Raw genomic sequence first — 25,463 nt, forward strand, 5'->3', positions numbered from 1 at the left:
GAAAATAATGTCGAAGCTTCCTGGAGGCCATTAAGACAACATACAACACCTTCTCCAATTCTATATAATTTTTCTTTGATAAGCTTAGAACTTCGGAGACAAAGTATACTAGGGCTTGCTTTTTGATTTGTCCTTCCAATTTTTCCTGCACAAGCGCCGCACTCACTGCAGAGTGCGAAGCTGCCACATATAATAGTAATGGAGCCCCTGGCGCAGGTGGAGTTAATGTTGTTAGATCAATCAGGTATTGCTTCAGCTCTTCGAAGGCTTTCTGTTGAGCTTGGCCCCACTGAAAGACTTCGGTTGACTTTAATATTTCAAAGAATGTCAAGTTTCTTTTTGCTGATCTAGATATGAATCTGTTCAATGAAGCCAATCTTCCTGCCAACCGTTGGGCCCCCTTCTTCGTACTTGGTGGTTCCATTCGAAGTATGGCTTCGATCTTGCTTGGATTAGCTTCGATCCCCTTCGTTGAAACTAGGCAACTAAGGAATTTACCCTTCTTTACTCCAAAGACACATTTTTCAGGATTTAATTTTAGGCCAGCTTGCCTGAAATTAGCAAATGTTTCTTGCAGATCAGTGATATGATTTTCTTGCTTTGTGCTTTTTACTATGATATCATCAACATTTGTTAGCATATTTCTTCCTATCTGAGAATGAAGAACCTTGGCTGTCATTCTGCTGAAGCTTCCCCCAGCATTCTTGAGCCCCACAGGCATCCGAAGATAGCAATATGTACCGCTGGGGGTTATGAAGCTGGTCTTCGGCTCATCTTCCTTTTTCATCCAGATTTGGTGGTAGCCTGAGTAACAATCTAGTAAACTCATAAGCTCTGATGAAGCTATTGCATCTACTAGAGAATCTATTCTTGGCAATGGGAACTCATCCTTTGGACAAGCCTTGTTAAGATCTGTAAAATCAATGCAGATTCTCCATTTACCATTTGCCTTCTTCACCATAACAGTGTTGGCTAGCCACTCTGGGTATTTGACCTCTCTGATAACACCAGCACTAAGAAGCCTCTTCACTTCGTTCCGAGCACCTTCAGCTTTGTCATCGGACATTTTCCGAAGCCTCTGCTTTCTTGGCCTGAAAGACGGGTCGACATTGAGTGAATGTTCAATGACATCCCTGTTGACACCGCAAAGATCGTTGGCTGACCAAGCAAACACATCTTTGTTGTTGAATAAAAACCTTATCAAGGTTTTCTCCTGCTCTTCAGATAACTGAGATCCCAGCAGTACCTTCTGCTCTGCTATGTCTTCACATAGAAGCATAGGCTTCGGCTGATGAGCCGAGGCAACCTTCTCTCTTCTATACTTGTACTGTTCACAAGCTTCATTTCCATCTATGTTGTGGATTGCTTTTGAATCTGTCCAGTTTCCTTCAGCTTTTCTAGCAGCTTCCTGACTACCATGAACAACAATGGATCCTTGTTCCGAAGGTATCTTCATGCATAGATATGCTGGATGAAGTATTGCTTCGAAAGCATTGAGTGTTCCACGACCAATGATTGCATTGTAGGGGTATTCCATATCAACGATGTCAAACACAACTTGTTCAGTCCTTGTATTGTGGACGAAGCCGAAGGTCACTGGCATCGTGATTTTGCCGAGCGCTGTAATTTGTCTTCCTCCGAAGCCACAAAGAGGGTGTGTAGCATCATGAATCTTGTCCTCTGGCTCCTGCATCTGTCTGAAGGCCTTAGCAAATATGATGTCAACTGCACTGCCTGTATCAACCAAAACATTGTGGACCAAAAATCCCTTAATGACACAAGATATGACCATAGCATCATCATGAGGATAATCCTTGAGCTGAAGGTCCTCCTGGGAGAAGGTAATTGGGATGTGGGACCATTTTGATTTGATGAAGGGTCCCTGCACCCCAACATGCTGCATCCTTCTCTGAGCTTCCTTCTTCTGCTTCTTGTTGGCTGGCTCTGAGCATGAACCGCCGATTATTGGGAGCACCAGCTTCGTAGCCGAAGCAGCTTCAGCTTGGGTGTTGGACGAAGCCATCAGCTCAAAAGTGGAAGTGAGTTCACCGGAGGTGGGCGCCAATGTTGGGGACTTGTTCTCAAATGCTATGAGTCAAGAACAAGGCAACACAAAGTATTAAATGTTAAAGTCCTTCGTCCATCGAAGCATTATTTCCCTTAGGATATAACGATCTTCGGACGAAGGTCATGAAGGACGTACCTTCATGATCACGATTATAAGATAATGAAAGATGAAACATATGAGACATGAAAGATAGCAAGAACAAACACATTATTTCATTCATATGTTTCATTATGCAAACTAGAATATTTAAATACGATATTTAATTATATTTATACCTTCGGCTTGACAGAAGCAAAAATCCAAATGTTGCGCGAGAGTGATTACAGGATAGCGTGAACAGTACGGGGGTACTGTTCATCTATTTATAGGCACAGGACGCAGCCTATGGAGAATTACATTCATGCCCTTTACAAAGGTTTACAATAATACAAATTATCATGGGCCAGTTGGTCATTTCATCTTTAAGTCGGTGCATTTGGAAATATACTCCGAAGCCTTTTGATTAATAGCTTCGGCTTCGTGTCAATCTTCTGAAGGTATTTCTTCTTATGAGACCTTCGACGACGAAGCAGACCCCCAACAATGCGCTTTGTCGCGCGACGCTTGACGTTATTTTCATATGTAATTCAAGTGTTTCGTGGCGCGCTTCGTCGCGCGACGATTCATTTAATTTCAGTTTAGTCTAAGTGTTGCATCGCGCGCTTCGCCGCGCGACAACTCATTTTATTTTCAGCTCAGTTTTGTGCGTGCTGTCGCGCGCTTTGTTGCGCGGCGACTCGCCCCAGTTTTTGGCTTAATTCGTGTGTGTCGTCATGCGTCTCGCTGCACGACAATCCTTTTAAATTTACCTCGAATCGTTTGTAATAATTAAACATGTAGTGTAACCTTATTCTATGCATAACATGATTATAAAATTAATACGATTATGTTTAGACGAGTACTTTAATCTATAACCGCTTAACGTGATCGCTTTTCGATCGTAGCCTCGACCGTTGTTTTCTCTTTCTCGCTTATTCGTAGGTGCGAGCCCTGCACCGAGCGTCTGCTTATTTATTATATTTTACTGCATGGTGTACTGTTCTTTTTATATTAAATTTGTGGAATGTATGTTTGAACTCGTATAGATAACGGTCAGTTGGCGGAGTCTGAAGGAGTTGCAGGTGAAGACCCTGAGCAGCAGCTGGTTGGTGAAGGCAAGTGTCCCTTGACCCATCTATGTCCTACTTATTTTATAATTCACTCCCCGCATTTACACAATTTATATCTAAGGATTGACTAGCTTTTGTTTATCTTGTCCTTGTTTACCTATATGGAATTGGGTTATTTTGGTTTAGCTTTATGCTAGTGCTTCACATTAATCAATGAACATGATGAGATTATTTATGATACGATGTTTTCCCTTTTGATTATGATGATATACTTGTGGCATTTAAGGGGACTCGAGCGGTTTCTCGAGTGCCTCTCCGTAAGGATTGGTTCGTTGGATGACCGCCTGGAAAAACAGTGCAACCATGAGGGTGGTATGGGACGTCCTTAGCTAATTAATTAGAGGAACTGAGGTGTAGTTCGCTTCGTCGTCGTGCCGTCAATGGGGCTCGGTGTATGCGGCTCGCTCTGCCGAGGGTGGATTGCCCTTAGGGAGGAGTGCGGTACATTTAGGAAACCCAATGGGCGGCTACAGCCTCAGGGAATCTTTGTAAAGGCTACGTAGTGAAACCCTGCCTATTCACCTCGGTAGTGTTTAAGGGTTTGATCAGCCAGAGGCAAAAGGGAATCACGGCTTGTGGGTAAAGTGTGCAACCTCTGTAGAGTGTTATGAAACTGATATATCAGCCATGCTCGCGGTTATGAGCGGCCAAGGGAGTTCCATTGATTAGAGATACATTGATCAGAGATGTTTGGTTTATAGGTGATGACGAGGATGATGGTTTTGATTATGATTATGGTAATGGTTTCTAGTATTCTTTCCGTTTGGAAAGAGTACTTTTGGGTTAACAACTTGGGTTAATGCTAAAACCTGGCTCTCTACTAGTAATAATAACCTGACCAAATAAAAGCAACTGCTTGACTTAAACCCACATAAAGCTAGTCCACTACAGCCAAATGGGACAATTGTTGAGTATGTTGATGTGTACTCACCCTTGCTTTACACACCAAACCCCCCCCAGGTTGTCCACGTTGCAACCACTGCTCACGAGAAGATGAAACCATGGAGGAGGACTTCCAGGAGTTCCAAGAGTATGATGAGTTCTAGGCGTGGGTTAGCGGCAAACCCCTCAGTCGGCTGCATGTGAAGGCCGCGTTTATCTACGTTTCTTTTCTGCACTTTGATAATTGTTAATGACTATGTGGATGTCTTGGACATCATGATGTAATCGACTATTACTATCTTTTATGTTATTATTCGAGCAATGTGTGATGATGACCGGTTATGTGACTGCTGTGTACGTGAATTGCTGATCCTGGTACGTACATGGTTCGCATTCGGTTTGCCTTCTAAAAACCAGGTGTGACAACCACCCTCACTAGGAGCGCGGCCACCAGCAGCTTGAAGTGCATAATATAGCCAACTATAAGGAAAATGGACCCCGGGCCATTTGGCTAAAGGTATTTTGGTGTTTGATGATCAACATAATATGTGGACTAATGCGTTTGCTAGTGTTTGTATCTATATAGTTCACAGGATGCGAAGAGGATTGGACTAAGGCACTAAGGATGCAACACCTCAAAAGAAGTCCAAGAAATGAAGAAAATTGTTGCCACTAGCAGACCGTCCGGCTGAGAGCACCGAACTGTCCAGTGGCACACCGGACTTTCCGGTGCCACACCATCGAACTGTTCGGTGCACCAGGGAACAGTAGCCCAACGGCTAGTTCCTGGTGGCACTGTGAAGGAGAGCCCAGACTGTCCGGTGTGACACCGAACTGTCCGGTGCAAGGCTGACAGCGCCAACGGTCACCTGCCAGATCCAATGGCTAGTGGCGCACCGAACAGGGCACTGGACTGTCTGGTGCCCACCACCGGACTGTCTAATGTGCCGCAGAGAGCTGCAACCTTTCCTCCAACTGCTATAATTGTGTTGGGGCCTATATATACTTCACCCAAGCGACCATTTCAAGGTGTGGGAGCCCAAGCAACATACCAAGGCATATTGGAGACATTCTCAAGTGCTCAAACACCCAAGTGCTTAATAGAATCACTCGGTGATTAGCGTAGGTGCTTTGTGAAGTGCTCGGGTTAGTTAGACCGCTTATGCGCTTGCTCTAGTTTAATCCTAGTTAGTTGATTGAGTTTAGAAAAACCACATAACCCCTCGGCTCTTGCGTGAGCTGTTGTAATTGTACCAAGTGGGGCGAGAGTCTTGCGAGACCGTGACAACCGAGTTTGTGTCACGGCCACCACCGTGTACCAGAGGGAATGAGGCCCGCGACGTTTCAACCGGAAGCTCGATAGTGGAGACGGCGGGGAGTGCCCGAGAGGAGCCGGAAGCGGAGCACCACTTGCGCATGGAGAAGGTCCGCGGATCTCTACAGAGTTACTCGACCAAGGTGCCTGGCCCACACGTGGGCTACCCTTTGCATAGGAGCACCAACGAGGATTAGTCGGAACCTTGCGTGGTTCCGGATACCTCGATAAAAATACCGGCGCCATCCACGAGAGTTTGCATCTCTACCTTACTCTTTACCTTCCGCATTTATATTAAGTATTTAAGTTTCAATCTTGTCTTTCTAGCTAGATTATTTAGGATTGAAACTTAGGATTTGCGATAGAGATAGCAACACTTAGAAAAAACCTAGTTTGCACATTCTTTATTGTTTAATTGCATAGGTTTTGCTCTAGGGATTTAATTGTGGCCTAGTTTAGAGATAGTTTTTAGAAGTTCTAATTCACCCCCTTTTTAGGTGTCACTGTTTCCTACAAGTGGTATCAGAGTCTGGTTTGGCTCATTTGAAACATTTTAGCTTCACCACTAAAAGAGCCGACGCTTTTTAGAGGAAGAGGATGGAGACCCATAGGCCACCACACTTCGACGACAGTAACTTCCCATATTACATTGCTAGAATGGCTTGTTTTCTAGAGGCTGTTGATCAAGGTGTTTGGAGAGTAACTCATGACGGGATGAAACTCCCTACAAATCCCAAGAAGCTCACCATGAGTGAAGAAAAAGAAATTCATTTGAATGTTAGAGCCAAAAATTGCTTGTATGAATCTCTTAGCATGGAAATTTTTAATCAAGTTTTTTACTTTAAAAACTGCTAATGAGATTTGGCTTAAATTACATGAGCTCCATGACAGCACATCCAATGTCCGTGAGCAAAAACATTGCACAGTCTTAAATGAGTACAATTCTTTTGCCATGAAATAAAATGTGCTTGTTAGAGAAATGTATTCTCGTTTAAATCTAATCATCAATGAGCTCAATTCTATTGGCATTAATAAGCTAGGTGATGCGGATGTTGTGAGGAACATTATCTCCCTACTACCACAACAAAGATATGGGAACGTCATCACCATTCTTCACAACATGGAAGACTTGAGTACAATGACCCCGACAATTGTGATCAGAAAGATTGCAGCATTTGAAATGTCGCGGAAAATGGGTCAATAAGAGGAGCCAACTTCTTCAAGACCATATGCTTTTGCATGTGACGAAAAGAGAAAAGGAAAGAAGATGGCTCCCACTCCAAGCTTCGCAAGTGAAGAAGAGGAAGAAGAAGAAAGTGATGATGATGAAGATAATCAACCATCAACATCATCCTCCGAGGACGAAGAAACAATCTGACACGTCAGAAAGGTAATGGGGATGATCCACAAGATTAATCTAATGGGTGTGCCCCTACAGGTCGAGGACCTTCTCTTTAACATTGATAGGACAAAGTAAAGAAAAAGAGGATGCTTCGCATGCGGAGAGAAGGGCCACTTTAGGGACAGTTGTCCAAATATGGTCAAACCCACAAAGGGGAGGAGCAAAGGCAAGGCGCTTACAAGTGTCAAAACTTGGGATGACTCTTCAAGCGAAGATGAACCTCCAAGGACGCGCAACCACCGATCCTCAACACGCTCATCACGGTCATCGCGCAAGTGCCTTATGGCAAGAGGTAAAATGAGTATTTCATCCCCTAGTGATGATAACAGTAGTGATGATGAAGGTGAGGGAAAGCCCTCCTTAGATGAGCTTGCAGAAGCCGTTAATTTTTTGAGGATGTATGTGAAAGGGAAATGGCCTCAACATTTCCTATAATCGATTTTGGTGTTTGACGTCCATCACAAACCATATGGACTAACTAGTTTGCCTAGTGAATGTTTTTATCATGTGCATAAAGTTCACATTAACATACAACAAAATTGAGTTGGGGAATTCTACAGAGTTTGGAGCATAAAAGATTTGGCGCAGCCTGTGGCGCACCGGACACTGTCCGGTGCCCCAGGCTGCAGCCCTCGCGAACTGACCGCTCTCGGGTTTTCTCAGAGCTCATCCGCTATAATTCATCGGACTATCCGGTGAGCAACCGGACTGTCCGGTGCGCCAACGGAGCAACGGTCAACTTCGCCAACGGTCGACTGCAGAACAGTCTGACCGTCAGAAGTCAGAATCAGTCTGCAAAGTTAGAACGCACCAGAGTGTCCGGTGTGCCACTGGACTGTTCGATGCCGCAAGAAGACAGAAGACTTCAATGGTCAACAGCTCCAAACCCCAATAGTCGGCTGATGTGGCACGCACAGGACAGTGAACAGTGCAGTGTCCGGTGCAGCATCGGACTGTCCGGTGTGCCCATAGTCAGCAACAGCTGGAATAGTGGTTGGGGCTATAAATACCCCCAACCACCACCATTCAAGACATCCAAGGTTTCCTACCTTCACATTCAATGCTAGAGCAAAGGCATACACTCCAAGACATAATCAAAGGATCAAATCCTCTGCAGGCTCCAAAATCAAATCAAGTGCTTAGTGACTTGAGAGAGGGTGTTTTGTGTTTCTTTTGTTGCTCTTGTTGCTTGGATTGCTTTATTCTTCTCACTCTAATTCTTCTAAGTGCTTTGTAAATCTAGCAACAGAGACCTAATTGTGTGGTGATCCTTGTGGAGTCTTAGTGACCCGTGTGATTAAGAAGAAGCACTCGACCGGTCTATGTGATCGGTTGAGAGAGGGAAAGAGTTGGAATAGACCTGGCCTGTGTGGCCTCCTCAGCGTGGAGTAGGTTCTTTGGAACCAAACCTCGGGAAACAAATCACCGTGTTCATTTGTGTTGATCCTCATCACTCGATTTGTTTCTCCCCTCTCCTTTCTCTCCAAAGTTCTCTTGCTCATATTGTTTTGAGTTAGCTCCCAAAGTTATCCGCATTGATTGAGCAACTCATAGCAAGAAGAACTATCTTCCGCACTTCAAATTCAATATTATTTATATCTAACTGTATCCCCGGGCAAAGTGCGTGTTCAAAGTTTATAATTTTCAGGTTTCGCCTATTCACCCCCTCTAGGTGACTTTCAATTGGTATCAGAGCCCGGTGCTTCATTAAAGTCTAACAACTCGAAGTGATGTAGGGAGAACACGCCAAAAGGGAGATGGTCACCGGCGAAAAGCCCTAAGCTTTGGGAAAGAAAAACGAAGAACAGACTCCATCGAAGGAGGCCACCAACAAGAATAAGGAGCACAAGGAGGAATCTGTCGGCTCCATCAAGTCACATAGGAAGGGTGACAAGAAGAAAAATAAAATGAAGAAGGTGGTCTACTATGAGACTGACTCTTCATCACCTTCCACCTCCGGCGCCGAGTCTATATCTTCAAAGTGCCAAGAGCGTAAGAAGTATAGTATGATGCCTCTTCGCTACCCTCGCATTCCTAATGCGCTCCTCTACTTTTCGTACCCCTAGGCAAACCACCATATTTTGATGGTGAAGATTATTGTACGTGGAGTGATAAAATGAGGCACCATCTAACCTCACTCCACGAAAGCATATGGGATATCATTGAGTTTGCAGCGCAGGCACCACAGGTGGACGACGAGGACTACGACTCTGATGAGGCTATCCAAATAAGGCACTTCAACTCCCAAGACACCTCTATACTCCTCGCTTCCTTGTGTCGTGATGAGTATAACAAAGTGCAAGGGTTGAAGAATGCCAAAGAAATTTGGGACATCCTCAAGACGACGCATGAAGGGGACGAGGTGACCAAAATCACCAAGCGCGAAACTGTCGAGGGAGAACTCGTTCGATTCGTCCTCAACAAAAAAGAGGAGCCACATGCAATGTACAACCGGCTCAAAACAATGGTCAACCAAGTCCGCAACCTCGGGAGCACCAAGTGGGATGACCATGAAATAGTCAAGGTTATTCTAAGATCTCTTGTTTTTCGTAATCCCACTCAAGTGCAACTAATCCATGGAGATCCTAGATATAAACAGATGTCTCCCGATGAAGTTATTGGCAAGTTTATGAGCTTTGAACTTATGATCAAAGACTCCAAACACATTGCCAAACTCAACAGTATCCCATATGCTTTCGTGGAGTGAGGTTAGATGATGCCTCATTTTGTCACTCCAATACAATAATCTTCACCATCAAAATATGGTGGTTTGCCTAGGGGAACCGAAAGTAGAGAAGTGTGTTTGGAGATGCGAGGATACCAAAAAGGAATCTTATTATACTTCTTACGCTGTTGGCGCTTCGAAGATGTGGACTCGGCGCTGGAGGTTGAGGGTGAGGAAGAATCGGTCTCGTAGTAGACGACCTTCTTCATTTTCTTTTTCTTCTTGTCTCCCTTCTTATGTGACTTGTTGGAGCCGACAGATTCATCCTTATGCTTGTCGTCGGCCTCCTTTGATGGAGTCCTTTCTTCATTCTTCTTTCCCGAAGATCCAGGCTTTTCCCCGGTGATCATCTCCCTTTTGGTGTGTTCTCCCGACATCACTTCGAGTTGTTAAACTCTAATGAAGCACCAGGCTTTGATACCAATTGAAAGTCGCCTAGAGGGGAGGTGAATAGGCGAAACCTGAAAATTATAAACTTTGAACATGCACTTCACCCAGGGTTAGGGTTAGAAATAAATAATAGTGAATTTGGAGTGCGGAAGATAGTTCTCCTTGCTATGAGTTTCTCAATCAATGCCGATAACTTTGGGAGCTAACTCAAAACAATGTGAGCAAGAGAACTTTGAGAGAGAGGGGAGAGGGAAAAAATAAATTGAATGGTGAAGTTCAACACAAGTGGACACGGCGATTTGTTTCTCGAGGTTCGGTTCCAAAGAACCTACTCCCCGTTGAGGAGGCCATAAAGGCCGGGTCTATTTTAACCCTTTCCCTCTCTCAATCGGTCACCTAGACCAGTCGAGTGCTTCTTCTTAATATCATGGGTCACTAAGACCCCACAAGGACCACCACACAATTAGGTGTCTCTTGCTTGCTTTACAAGACACTTGGAAAGTTTAGAAGGAAAATGAAAAAAGCAACCAAGCAACAAGAGCAACAAAAGAAACACAAATCACTCTCTCTCAAGTCATTAAACACTTTTGATCACTTGACTTGATTTTGGAACTTGGAGAGGATTGAAGGCTTTGAATGTGTCTTTGGAGTGTATTCTTTGCTATTGTATTGAGTGTTGAGAGTGGAAAGCTTGGATGAATTGAATGGATGTGGTTGGGGGTATTTATAGCCCCAACCACTATTCTAGTCATTGGCTGACTTCTCTGTCGATGGGCACACTGGACAGTCCGGTGGCGCACCAGACACAGTACTGTTAATTGTCCGGTGTGTGCCACGTCAAACGATCGTTGGGGTTTGGAGCTGTTGACTGTTGAAGTCGTATGTCCTTTTGGTGCCTCGGACAGTCCGGTGCGACCTGTCGTCGCAGATTGTCTTCTGACTTCTGACGCTTCAGACTGTAGCCCAGTCGACCGTAGTCGACCAATGGGCAAAGATGACCGTTGCTTGTGGTCTCACCGGACAGTCTGGTGGCACACCGGACAGTCCAATGATTTTTAGCCGAGGGGTGCTTTGATTTCCCGAGAAAGGCCAGTTCGCTGAGTGCTCTAGCCTGGGCACCAGACACTGTCCAGTGCACCTCAGGCTACAACAAGTCAGTTTTGCTCCAAACATGTAGAATTGCCCCAACGTCATTTTCTTTATATGTGTATATGAACTTTATGCACCTGAGAAAAATATCAACTAGGCAAACTAGTTAGTCCATAAGGTTTGTGATGGTCGTCAAACACCAAAATCGATTCTAGGAAATGTTTGAGGCCATTTCCCTTTCAGTTCCTCGCTCGGGGTTGGTCTCGAGCAGGTCGTGACTGCATCTCCCTCCCAGGGTTGTCCTCGCTCGAGTCGTGACTGCGTCTCCCGCTTGGGGTTGGCCTTAGGTGAGTCGCCCTAGGCCACCGTCACCTAGCTCCACCCCCACGCCCCACGCTGCCACATACGCAGGCACGAGGTTGTGCCTCTCTTTCTCTACCTAGCCACGTGGGACCTCGGTGAGGAACTAGGCGACGACGACCTTGAGCACCTTGTTGCCGATGGAGGGGAGCGCCTTATCGTCGTACTCGAATCCGAGGGGGTGAAGATGGTGGGGAGGTGGTCCCCGAGTTGGATGAGAAGTTGTGTGGTGATGACGGGATCTGGGCACGGGTGGCAGCGCTGGGACACGGGATCCAGGGGTCGTGGGTGCCGCCTAAGGTTTTGGAGTCGACCAAAGTTGAGAGAGGAAGAGACACCGGGCTCAAAACACCATTGAGAGAAGATGAACAAGCGCCCCTGCTGACGTATATGAAGGAGCTAATGGTGAGGATAGATCCCATCTAGCCATGATTCCTTCCAGGGGCGAGCGTGTAGATTCAAGGATGGAAGGCACGAGCGACGATAGTGGCAATTTCTTCCTGGGTCCAGCGCGGCAGCTATGGATTACATTGGTTTCCTTGTGTGGGTTTCCTTTCTAGATCCGACGTGACGGCGTGGTTTCCTTGCAGTGAGGAGGCGCACACGATAGGATGCGGAGGAGAGGGGTGGGGGCATGGTGCACGGTGACGAGGGCATGCGGTCGCGGGGTGATGGTGGCGGTGTGCGGACGCGGCTGACGCTGGCGGGGGTAGGCGGGAGCGAGGGTAGGGTGTGGATGCTAACGCTAGACTCTTAATAGAGTAGTACGAAAGGTATGGGGCTGGGTGTAAACTTTATGACTCAAAGGAACATAGTTGAATAGTGCTTTGGATCATACTATAATTCGTTAAAGAACCTGAGGGCCTTTTCGCAAGTGGGCCAACCAGGTCGAAGTGGACCGCATAATGCATTTGCCACCAGGCCACCTAGCTGGTTTTGGCCCGAAGCATATATAAAATGATTTTTAGTTATTTCTAATATGTGTGATCTTGTGATCAGTAGAAGTATACAAAAATGATGAAATAAATTTTACTGTAATCCAAAAATGAGCACTTCATATTATAAATATTTATTATTTTTTAACTATTACTTTTCTGTATATGTTTTATTTAAAGTTAAACTAATAAAGCTTTCATGAATTTTAGTGATTAAACTGTAGCACTAAAAACTATGAATTTTTTTAATATACTACTAATAACCAGTACTTTTATATGTAAAGTTTGGTTAAAATTGGAATCTGTTTGCTAGGTTAAGTAATTATTACCTAAGCGAGATACCTTTTTCTTTAATGAAATAAATAATTAAATAAAGATGAAAGGTGGTTACATGTCTACTGTGAATTTGAGGTTGTATGAAGACCATGGGTCACAAATACCTTTGGTGATCCATGGCAAGTTGTTTGACGACTTATCAAAACCCTAAGGGTGGTAAGGATATTGTCGGTACCCCGAAACTAGGGTACCCCATACTATAGTATGAAGACGCAGTACCCACGCGGCTATCTTTAGTCGTGTGGTGAAGGAGCTGTACGCGGGACCAGACCATGACTCGTGTGGCAGAACTGCCCGAATTATTCCAGCTTAAGTGCCTAAGTCACACCTCAGGGGCCGTAACACACTTAAATCGGAATAACCCGTCAGTCCCTCAGATCTAGTCTGATAGAGCCACTTAACCAGGATCAAATTCCACAATCTCACTCAAAGGTGAGTCACAGGAGAAATACAATAAAGCAGGAAACCTCGAATCAAAGTACTAATTTATTACATAAATTGGAGTCTTTCAAGTTGCCGATAAGAGTTCATAAAATAAGATGCAGCGGATAATCGATGTCGTCGGTAGGGAGGGAATGGGCAAGGCCTAGCCCACTACTCCTCGTGCTCCTCTCCTGTCGGAGCAGCATCCCACTCGACCATCCAACCCGGTGGCAGGGTGGTAGGCCAAGTCACACCATCAACCATATCCTGAAGCGTACCTGCAAAAATTATGCCACAAGCAAGGCTGAGTATGCTAATACTCAGCTAGACTTACCCGGTGTGAGGAATCTACTCCTCTACCTCTAGACCATGCAACTGTTTGGCTGAGGGGTTTGGTTTGCCAAAAGCACTAGCTGTATCTAAAATCAAGTTTTAGCTTTTCCATTTTAGCATCATTAGCTTTACTACGTTTGCTCCTTCTAAGCATACATGGTAACAAGCATTTAGTTCAATCAACAAATTATCTCATGTAACCTCATTTCACTTCTTACTCAATGTAGTACAAGGGGTCAAGCAGTCTCATTAGCTGCGAGAAGCAGACGATTTGAATCGAGTTTTATCCTTGCAAGGTAAACCTAAACACACTACATGTCAGGGTACTCCGACCCCACACATGTCAACCGTCCCCATCGATTCCCCGTTCGCGTCCAGGCCTCACCGCCTTGGCATACAATGCTCCATTGACCTCGGCTGCCGCCGTGCAGTGACCGCACTTGTACCCACCATAGCTAGCATGGGAGACCCAGTCTCAGGTCGCGTGAGGGATAAAGTCTGCGCCCGACTTCACTCAGGTACTAGGTTTACCGGTTATCATATTTCCCGACATGTGCTTAGTACGTTCAAACGCTTGACTCAGGTATCCACACATTAATCCTTAATTCCTTTTTCCTGTCTCATGGACAAGGCATCCTCCCTGGATCCAAGTCCATAGACTAACACAGATCCCGTTATCAAGATGAATACAATCAATGCCTGACCTTGCGCGAGTGCTAGAAAAATTACTCGACTTCTACTGAGATCCTGATTAGCAAAGTAGCTACTCGACCTAGCATACTAGTATCCATCCTAAAATGGAATCCTAAGTTCATGCAACTAGAGGTTTCAAGCAACTCCTACACTTAAGTGCACATTGCAATCCTACAAGCATTAAGTGTAGTAAAGTAGCATATAATAATACGGTTATGCATAAAACCGGGGCTTGCCTTCAATAGCTGGGGCTGCGGGGAGATCCTCGATAGCAGCCTCGGGAGCTTGCTCCTAGTCTTCCTCTTGGACAGTCCCTTGCTCGGGGATGAGCACGTACTCTCCGTCAGCGAGATTACAATCTAATGAATGTAATGAGTAAGATACATACATGATATGATATGTGCTTTAGCAATTAAACTTTGATAGTGAATGATCCACTTAAATCAGATAGAGTTTAATCTTGCTACTAAAGATTTTTGGTGGTATACTTAGTATTTTAGATCACACTCAGTTAATCTAAGTGGTAAGTTCATTTTGGTGTTTCACTGAATTCTTTTTAAAACCTTAGTGACAATTGTCAAGATTTCTAGTTGAACTTATTTGGGTGAGGTTTATCTTTCATTTCTTTCCCTCTATTTCTTTTATGTTTTTAGAGTGGGTTTGAACTACAAGTTGTCTTAATAAATTTTCAAAAATTCTGTAAAAATTACAGTGGATTTTTACTGGCGTATAATCCTCTGTCTTAAAATTTGGGGCTTAAAGAGTGGATAGTTCTCTCTAGACAAAATTATAAAATGCTAGGGCAGAAGGGGTGGTTTGAACTACAACTACCATTTAACAGTAGGAAATTTTCTAAGACTTATTTTTGCTGGCATTTAGATGTTATAATATGACTTTGCACAAAGTTCTAGCCATTAATACTTATTAGTTATTTTACTATGATTTTCTAAAGTTTCTAGCCAAAGGGGTGCTTTCTACTACCACTATATTTGAAAAATATCAAACAACATAATTCTGTTTTTTTCTAGCTTCTTCTTTGTCCAAGAGCAATCATTCTGAAGTTTGGAATCTTTTTGCTTAAGGAAGTGGGTGGTAGGAATTATTTGGATTAAATGGCCTTTTTCATGAAGTATTGGTAATATGTATTATTTTGCATCTTTCCAATGGGTTTGCATTTTATCTCATTATTGATCTAGCAAAATTTTATTTGCCCATTATTGCATTATTTTTGGGTTACTCATGATTTATTTGAAATATGACTCATTATCAAGTTTTATTTGTTTACCCTACTTAAAATGATGGGCTGTGGTGTTTATCATTTTTGCAGTGGGGTTTTGGTGGTTACAAGTCCACTAGATTTTTATTAACAAATTTAGGTCTGGTTTTATAACTCCAATAATTGTTTTCTAGTTGGAATAATGCTAAATAAAACATTCCACTTTAATTCTGGTCTGGACTAGTGGTCTTCTCATTTTTCCTATGTTCTCTGTTACTTAAGTAGGCTAGGAAAAATAATTGCACTCACTGTTCATTAATTCCTAATGCCTTTCTGATTTTCTTAAGTTTTGGGTAAAAATGGCTTTTAATAGATATCCCTTCTTGAATTTTCAATACTGGGGTTCCCACTATTTTTAAACAGTGTTTAAATAGGGTTTGAACATCTACAAATTTTCTTAGGTTCAGCACAGAAGCATAACTAATTTTCTTTAATTAAACAAGGTTTGGTTAGTTTCTAAATTTAATTCTAAACTCTAAAATTTAGAACAGAAAGCATGGGGTTCAGTATTTTTAGTTGGTAGTCCATAATATTTAGAATCCAGCAAAATTGGTTTGACATTTTTTGGTTAAGTATTTCTTAAGTTATGAATTTCCTAAGTTCTTTGTTCATTAAAAAGATTAATCAGAAATGATTAAATGGAAAACTACTTTGCAAAGGGGTCCCTGGCGTGTGGTTTCAAGTTTCCTTACAGACTAGTCCTTGGGATACTATTCAAGTGAGTCGCTGACAGTTCAGAAAACCCCCTGGATTCTTCTAATCCTAACCCGAGGTCCTTCCCCCAAATCAAACAGTACTCGCGGCGGAGGAAAGGGCGGAGGGGCTTACCGGCGGCGAGACTGCTCCGGTGAGGTGGCCGAGGGTGTAGGGGAGGTCCTGAGGGTCACGACGATGTGCGTGTCACCGTCGGGGATGGTCGGAGTCGGCCGGTCCACTGTGCAGGCGAGGGAGCTCGTCGGCGGCGAGGAGTCTGGCCTATCCAGGGCACAATTGACCAATCCAATGGGTCAGAGAGCTTCACCAGGGATCAAGGAAGGTGTGTGCGCGAGGAATTGAAGAACGGCTCACCGGATTGCTCGGTCTACGCACGCAGGCGGGCGGCCAAAGTCCGATGAGGACGATCTTGGTTCTCCGGTGAAGTTCTGCCAGGTCCGAGGGCTGGGAAAGCTTCACAAGCTATTGGCGAAGCTAACCGAGCGGCTGGCGCAGCTTGGAAGTAACTAGAGTGGGCTGGCCACGGTGGCCGAGGCTCGGGTGGCAATGGCGGGCGGAAGAGAGCTCGCTAGAGCTAAGGAGGGGTGTCTGGCCGACGAAGGTGAGCATGGGGTGAGGTGAGGCGCGCCTAGGGAGGCTTTATAGGCGCGGGCGGGCACGGCCGAGGGCGAGGGCGCACAGCGGACTTGACCGAAGGCTGGGGCGAGCGCGCGCGCGGGTTGGGCGAACGCCGGCGTGCCGACCAGGGTCGAACACGTGTGCACGTTCATTCTACCCAAGTTCTGGCGCGTGTGGTCATTCATCCGAGCCTGCTCTTGCCTTGGTCAGTGCACAAAACCTCTTCTCCTCCCTATAAGCTACCGATCTTGTGTGGGGGTCATAGGATTTTGCCTACTAGTTTCAAAGATTTGGAGCCCTGAAATCTGGTCTGTCTCCCTGCCCGAAGCAAATCCTGGGTTTTGCCGTGTCTAGGGCTCGCGTCCCAATGCCATCTTCTGGCATGTGACAGAGGGATTAGTTAGGCACAATTTTGTCAATGGGGTCATTAGGATTTGAGCTAGGGATTAAGGTGAACACGCTCGGTCTTTACCTCAAGGGCTGAAAATCAGAATTCTGAATTTCAGAAATCCCCATTGAACCCTCACTTGAGAAGCTTGTTTTAGAGTTTTTATTAAACTATTTTGGACAAGCTTTCATAATCTTTATTGTTGCTTATTTAGTATACTTCAATGTTTATATTTGGCCTAAGCCTTGATTTTATATTTTTCATAGTCTTTTGCCCCTTTTCTTCAATTCTACTTAAAGATCTCAATTAGGGTTGGTATTTAGGGTTTCAACATTTTGCTCTTTCAAAAAAAACTTAATTGTTTGGAACATGATTCTTTCGATATACATTTAGTAGATCTTTTCTTCTCAAGTTAATTTGATGCTTCATGCTTAATTTGGCTCACATAAAATGTTAATTCTTGGGTTGGCACTGAGAGAAACCCTAGGTGACACTCGGGTGTCACAACTCGCCCCAGCCTCAGGCGACTACTCTGGGCCGGCAACAGCGCCTGACCCCACCACGTGGGTGGCTCCGGGTCCGCCACATGGCCAGAGAAAGTGATATACTCCAAGGCGTCTACAGTGAGTCCGGACCCCCATGGGAAAGTGTCGGACCCCTGGATATATAGCCCGGACCTCCAAGATGGTCCAGGACCCACACGTGTACGAACCGGACCCCTAGAATGGGATCCGGACCCCTCCGTATGGGGTCCAGACCGCCCACAGTGGGGTCCCAATACCTTACTTATGTCCCAGGCGGGGGTCCTGAGCTGACACGTGTCCAGACCTGCTCTGGTGTGCTCCGGACCTATCCGCACACACTCCTGTTCCCCGCTCAGGCGGAACCCCGATGCTGCCACGTGGTATACTGCACGCGGCATAAGCCAACGGGCGGAACCTGACGTGATGCCTCTGGGCTACGCGCGCCACTACATTCATTACGGATAACACGTGCGCCTGTCCATTCCACTAACAGGTGGCATGTGCAGTCCATGATACGCGGGCCATGCAGTTATTCACCATTACTTGTATGTTTCGGCTATCAATGCTGCATGGACTGCGGTCATCAAAACTCCCGGTGTCGGCGTTTCGAGACCGGGGGGTCCCTGGGCCGACGAGTGAATGTCGCCGCGTGCCCCAGCCCAGATGGGTCGAGCGCGAGGGCGAGCGCGAAGGGGGGAGAGCGAGGAGGCCGGAGACCGGCGTGAGAGAGGGGGGAATCCCGCGGCCTTCGTGTTCGTCCCGCGCCCAGGTCGGGTGCGCTTGCAGTAGGGGGTTACAAGCGTCCACGCGGGAGAGGGAGCGAGCGGCTCCAAGCGAGCGCCTGTCTCGTCCTCGTCCCCGCGCGGCCAACCCTCTCTAAGAGGGCCCTGGTCCTTCCTTTTATAGGCGTAAGGAGAGGATCCAGGTGTACAATGGGGGGTGTAGCAGAGTGCTACGTGTCTAGCGGAGGGAAGCTAGCGCCCTAAGTACATGCCGTTGTGGCAGCCGGAGAGATTTTGGCACCCAGCTGGTGTGATGTCGTGGCCGTCGGAGGAGCGATGGAGCCTGGCGGAGGGACAGCTGTCGGAGCGGTTGAGTCCTTGCTGACGTCCTCTTGCTTCCGTAAGGGGGCTGAGAGCCGCCATCGTCACAGAGTACGCGGGGCGCCATCATTGCCTATCTGGTGGAGCTAGCCAGATGGGACGCCGGTCTTGTTCCCTGCGGCCCGAGTCAGCTCGGGGTAGGGTGATGATGGCGCCTCCTGTTGACGTGGCTGGTCTGCGCCCTAGGTTGGGCGATGTGGAAGCTCCTCCGAAGCCGAGGTCGAGTCTGTCTTCCGTGGCCGAGGTCGAGTCTGAGCCCCTGGGTCGGGCAAGGCGGAGTTCGTCGTCTTCTAGGGCTGAGCCCAAGTCCGAGCCCTGGGTCGGGCGGAGCGGAGTTCGCCGTCTTCCGGGACTTAGCCCGAGTCCGAGCCCCTGGGTCGGGCGAGGCGGAGTTCACCGTCTTCCGGGACTTAGCCCGAGTTCGAGCCCTGGGTCGTGCCGAGCGGAGTTCGCCGTCTTCCGGGACTTAGCCCGAGTCCGAGCCCTGGGTCGGGCGGAGCGGAGTTCGCCGTCTTCCGGGACTTAGCCCGAGTCCGAGCCCTGGGTCGGGCGGAGCGGAGTTCGCCGTCTTCCGAGACTTAGCCCGAGTCCGAGCCCTGGGTCGGGTGGAGCGGAGTTTGCCGTCTTCCGGGGCTGAGCCCGAGTCCGAGCCCTGGGTCGGGCGAAGCGGAGCTTCCTATGGTGCCTTCGGCAGGGCCTGACTGCCTGTCAGTCTCACTCTGTCAAGTGGCACCGCAGTCGGAGTGGCGCAGGCGGCACTGTCCTTCTGTCAGGCCGGTCAGTGGAGCGGCGAAGTGACGGCGGTCACTTCGGCTCTGCCGGCCGGGGGGCGCGCGTCAGGATAAAGGTGTCAGGCCACCTTTGCATTAAATGCTCCTGCGATTTGGTCGGTCGGTGCGGCGATTTAGTCAGGGTTGCTTCCTGGCGAAGGCCGGGCCTCGGGCGAGCCGGAAATATGTTCGCCGTTGGAGGGGGGCCTCGGGCGAGACGGAAATCCTCCGGGGTCGGCTGCCCTTGTCCGAGGCTAGGCTCGGGCGAGGTGTGATCGAGTCCCTCGAATGGACTGATCCCTGACTTAATCGTGCCCATCAGGCCTTTGCAGCTTCATGCTGATGGGGGTTACCAGCTGAGAATTAGGAGCCTTGAGGGTACCCCTAATTATGGTCCCCGACAGTAGCCCCCGAGCCTCGAAGGGAGTGCTAGCACTCGCTTGGAGGCTTTCGTCGCACTTTTTTGCAAGGGGACCAGCCTTTCTCGGTTGCGTTTTGTTCCGTGGGTGCGCGCGAGCGCACCCGCCGGGTGTAGCCCCCGAGGCCTCGGAGGAGTGGTTTCACTCCTTCGAGGTCTTAATGCCTCGCGTAATGCTTCGGCTGGTCTGGTTGTTCCCTCATGCGAACTGGCCGTAGCCCGGGTGTACGGTCGGGTCCCAAGTTCTCGGGCTGGTATGTTGACGCTGTCAACGGTTCGGCCGGAGCCGGGTTTGCGAGAGCAGCCCCCGAGCCTCTGCACAGGGCGAGAGGGCGATCAGGGACAGACTCGGCTTTTTTACATACGCCCCTGCGTCGCCTTTCCTCAAGGAAGAGGGGGGGGGGGAAGCGCCATGTTTCCCTCGATGGGCGCCGAACATGGTGTCTCCGGTGAGCTGCAAGCGGGTAATCCGAGTGGACGTCCGTGCCCCGTTCGTTAGGGGTCGGCTAGGGGCCCAGAGGCACGCCCAAAAGTACCTGCGGGTGATCTGCCGGACCTGGTCCCCTGGCGACGGGGTCCGAGGGCTCGATGCCTCCCTCTGATGGGATTCCGTTACAAGATCGCTCCCGCTGGTCTCGGAAATGTCCTAGGGTACCTCGGGAGCGCAGCCCGAGCCTTGGTTATGTATCGAACGTACCCATGGTCATCCCTCGCTCGGCGTCTGAGGCGGCTGTGAACCCTTTGGGGGCCAGCCTTCGAACCCCTGATCAGTAATGGGCATGGAGCCTGAGTAGCCTGAGGCGGCCGTGGAACCCTTCCGAGGGGCCGGCCTTCGAACCTCTGACCTGTAGTGGGTGTAGGGCCCACGCGATCTGAGGCGGCTGTCGAACCCTTCCGGGGGGCCAGCCTTCGAACCTCTGATCAGTAGGGAGGCCCGGAGCCTGGTTCCTTCACGGGGAAGGATCCTTTTCGGGGTATCCCCCTTTCCCGGTCCCTGTTGCGAGAGAGAGAAAGAGGAAAAAAGGAAAAGGATACGAAATCAAACGACGCGGCGTACCTTTTTTGGCGCGGTTATTACGGCGAAGGCGAAGCGTCGCCTGCTTCTCCTGCCAGAGGCACTGCCTGTTCCGCCGCGGAGTTAATGTGACGGGGCGAGTGGTTCACGGGGCGGCCGTTGCGCGTGCGCGAGCCGTCCGGGGAACGGCTGTTTCGCTTTGCGTTTTCGAATCCCGCGTCCGGTCCGGGCGGAACGTTTGAACCGGTCTCGCCTTGGTCTTTATATACCCGGGAGAGGGTCTGGTGACGGTTCTTTGCTCCGCTTCCTGCCTCCCTCTTAGGTTTTCGCAACCCGAGAGACTTAGCCAGAGAAGAGGAAAACCGCCCTCCCTGCCCCTTGCGCTGCCACCCCTTCCGCTCGGTGATGGCTGACCGGGTGACCATCATCTCGCCGCGCGACCCATGGCCTTTCTCCACGGTGACAGCGAGTGATCTGGAGGATCTCGTTGGCGAGGGTTTACTTCAACCTCTCACCGATGAGCAGCGACCGGAATGGATTCCTCCTGCGGGCGGAGCTGCTCCGTCCCCACCGCCGGGGTACATCGTGAGCTTCGTCTCCTTCCACGAGCGGGGATTTGGTGTGCCGGTGAGCCGCTTCATGCGGGCGATCCTGTACCACTATGGGGTGGAGTTGCACAACCTCAGCCCCAACTCCATCTCGCAGGCCACCATCTTCGTAGCGGTGTGCGAGGGGTACTTGGGGATCGCCCCCCATTGGGATTTGTGGACCCATCTCTTTTTCGCAGAGCTTTTTGCCTCGCCGACGGGGGAGAGGAAGGTCCGCGCAGCGGTGCGGGCCGGCGGCTGCACCCTCCTGCTGAGGCAGTCGCGGGCGTCACTGTATATTCCCGCCATCCTCGCGTCCTCGAACAAGGGGTGGCAACGCCGGTGGTTCTACCTCCGGAATGACGGCGAGCTGCTCCCACTGTTCTCCCAGCGAGTAGTCACCACCGCCACCGATGCTTGGCGCCACGGGACCCCGCATGAAAGACAAAAGAACCTCGAACCCCTTCTCCAGGCCTTGGAGGCGTTGCGGAAGGGGGGACTCACCGCTGCGGGAGTGATTGCCGCCATCCACCGTCGGAGGGTGCTTCCCTTGGTGGAGCGACGGCTGTCGCTTTGGGAGATGACACCGGAGGCTGACTTGGAGGGCTCGCGAATGTCCTCTGATCCTCTTCCCTTCGACGTCCTCCACGGGCGGGTGTCCGTCGCGTTGGGGAAGCCGGACCCCAACGCCTTCTCCCAGCTTTTGATGCGCCCAGACCAAGGGTGCGTGACTCTGGTGAGTGTCTGCTTCTTCCTTTCTCTTGCATCGGGTTGCTCCTGGTTCTTACGATTGGGGTTTTCCCCCTTCTTCAGGAGGTGGGGTGGCACAAGCCTTCCCTGCCACGGGTCCCGCAGGATGCGGTGGACCGAGCAGCGCGGCGGGTCGCCGCGGAGGAGAAGAAGAAGAAGGACGCGGAGAAGGCCTAGGCCCGCGAGCGGAGGCGGGCTCGAGACGCCTTGGAAAAGCTTCGTCGCCGGCAGGAGAGGGAGGGGCTCCCGAGGGAGCCGTCACCGGAAACGCTCGATGACGACGATGATGAAGATGATGACGAGGAGGACGACGTGGCTGCCCGCCTCGGCCTCAGCCCCGGCTTGGGGTTTGGCCAGGAGCCGTCAAACCAGCCCCCGAGCGGGCTGATGCCGTCAGTCCCCGGAGTCGAGACGCCGGGGTCCCGGCCCGAGGGGCGGGGGCAATCCGAGAGGGTACCTGACCCCTCGGCTGGAGGAGCTGAGGCGACCCCGGGGAGCCAGGCCGGGGCGTCTGCTCCCCGAGAGCCGCCGCCCGCGCCGGCCGCGTAGGGGAGCGACCCTCAGGTCGCCGTGGCAGTGCCTGGGCAGTCCACCCCCCGGGCGTCCAGGGCGTTCAAAGCAAGGGTGGTGCCGAAGCCGCCGGCGAAGCGGACCTCGGCGGCGGTTCCGGGGGTCGAGATCCAAGAGACTTCCCCCCAGGCACGGTTGATCATGGCCCGGAGCGGGTAAGTATCTCGGAATGTCTTCGTCCTGGCTTTTCATTCATATGTCCCAACCGTGATTTTCCTTTTTCCCTCAGCAAGCAGAGCCATGGCCTGACCGACCTGGCACCCCGGAAGGCCCTTAAGACGGCGCCGGCTTGCGCGGCCAGCGCCACTCCGGGCCTTGCCGTTTAGCCGACCTTCTCGCAAGGCGTTCCACAGCAGGGGGCTCAGGCGGCGCCAGTCGCCGTGGAGCGGGTTCCCGAGGATGGCTCTTCTGCTGAGGCGGCCATTGTGATAGGGGAGGCGGCTGACGCGGACGTGGCCCCGAGCCCACCGGGCGTGCCGGCCATGCCGGTGCCTGCCGCTACTGAAGTCGTCGCCGTCCCAGTCGGAGAGCGACCGGTCGCTGCCGATGTTGAGACGGCTGATGCGTCGGCGCTCGGTGCCTCGGAAGAGGGGGGCGTGGAGATGCGATCCGTCCCGCCGGGCGGCAGCCTCTTTGCTGTGCGGCGGAGCTCCGAGGGCCGGCGCCAGTTGCTCCGGTTCCGGACCCGTGAGGCCTCGAATCCCGTCTTTGTTCTCGACGATGAACGGGAGGACCAGTCCTGGGACGAGCTCCGCGAGTGTGCCGAAGCAACGGTGGGGTCGCTCCGGTCGTCGCTGGAGGTTTTCTGCAAGGACGTCCCCAAAATCCTCCAGGTAACGGTTTCAGGCATACCTTTTCTCTTCTGTGACCAAGGCGTCTTTCGTGACGCCTCGCTTCCTACCCTCAGGATCTGAAGAAACGGAGCGCCGCCAAGTCATCGTTCATCCGCCGCGAGGTCGACGTCTGGGGCTCGCTGCGATCCCTGAGGACCTCGCTCGCCGGGGCTACTGCGCGCCTCTCTCAGCAGGGTGCCGAGGTAGCGGACCTTCAGTTGCTCTGCACCGATCTGAGAGCCGAGGTGGCAGCGGCACGCACGGAGGCGGCCGCGGCGCGCGCAGAAGCGCAACGACAGCGGTCGGAGTTCGACAGGGTCGTCGAGGAGCGGGACCAATCTCGGGGCCGGGCTGCCGAGGCCGAACGCCGGGCCAAAACCCTTGCAGCCGACTTAGCCGTAGCCCAGGTCGCAGCCTCGGAGCAGCGTGCCCGAGCCGGAGGTACGCCTTGGCCATCCTTGGTTTTCGTTCCTGCTTGTTTCCTCTGCTTGTGTTTGAGATCTTTCTTCTGGCTGTTCGCAGAGCTCGAGTCCGTCCTTGATGAGTCCGCCAAGGCGCTTGCCGAGGCGCTTGCCGGGGCGGCCGAGCAGAGGGAGGCCGACCACGCGGCCATGTTCGAGGCCATCTCGGACGTTTACCGGGTCCTTGGCTCCGGCGATGTCCCCTCAGGAAGCTCCCCTCAAAGTCGCCTTCAAGTCTTGGGCGATCATGTGCGCGGCAGACTCCGCGAGGCGCTACACCACGGCGTCAGGCGGGCTTTCGCCGTGCTCGTTTCCCACTACGTTGTGGACCTAGAGCAGGTTAGCGAGGGGTATTGCCTTCCCGACGAAGACGAAGCCGCCCTGGCAGAAGTCCAGAGGCTCGATGCGGCCGCCGCGGGTCCGAGCGCAGTGCTGGCGACCACCTTTGAGGCAGAGATCCTCCCACCTGCGCCGTCGCCGGAAGTCGAGATGGACTTTGCCGAAGGTGGGGACGGAGCTGAAGGCGCGGCTCCTTCCCAAGGCGACGCCTAACTCTGTTGGAACAGTTTCTGTTGGATGCGCGTGTGTCTTTCTGCGGCCGCTGAGGCCTGAACACTTTGTTACCGTTGCATGAAGTCGTACTCCTTTTCCTTTTATTTTGCATGTCCGGCTTCGCCTGTTAGTAACAGGGTGGCTTCCCCAAGTAGGGGTCACTTTTCGTGGTGGGTGACGAGTGAGGTGTCCCTAACCCGGAGGCATGGGAGTCCCTCGGCTCAGTTGGCCTTGCCACTTACATGCACCCACGTTCGCTCCTTGGGGTCCTGCTTCTGACATAGCCGGGGGAGCGCAAAAGCCTTTTTGATTGAAAATTTTGGACACAGAGAGGTTCCCCAATCTTGACGCAGAGGGGTTCCCCCCTTTTTAGCCCCCGAGGGAGGGTCAGGCTCTGTCGAGGCGAGGCCGACCCTTCCTTGACGACTAAGACTTGCGTGGGAGCGAGGTATACGAACAACTTGAGAACATCTTAAGGGTAGAAGCGACGTAGCTGTTGGATGTTCCAAGCGTTGCCGTAGACCTCGCCTTGACTGTTGGCCAGCTTGTACGTTCCAGGCTTCAGAGCCTTGGCGATGACAAGCGGCCCTTCCCGGGGGTACATGTAGCCCTCGGGTGCCCCCAACAAGGGCTCGGGGTGCTGTGCGATGGTCGCGATCTTCTCCGGGTGGGCTTTGATGCCCCGCTTGGAGATGATGAACCCCAAGACCATGCCCTGGGGCACC

Source organism: Zea mays, chromosome 2, assembly GCF_902167145.1.
Source record: "Zea mays cultivar B73 chromosome 2, Zm-B73-REFERENCE-NAM-5.0, whole genome shotgun sequence".
NCBI classification, from domain to species: Eukaryota; Viridiplantae; Streptophyta; class Magnoliopsida; order Poales; family Poaceae; genus Zea; species Zea mays.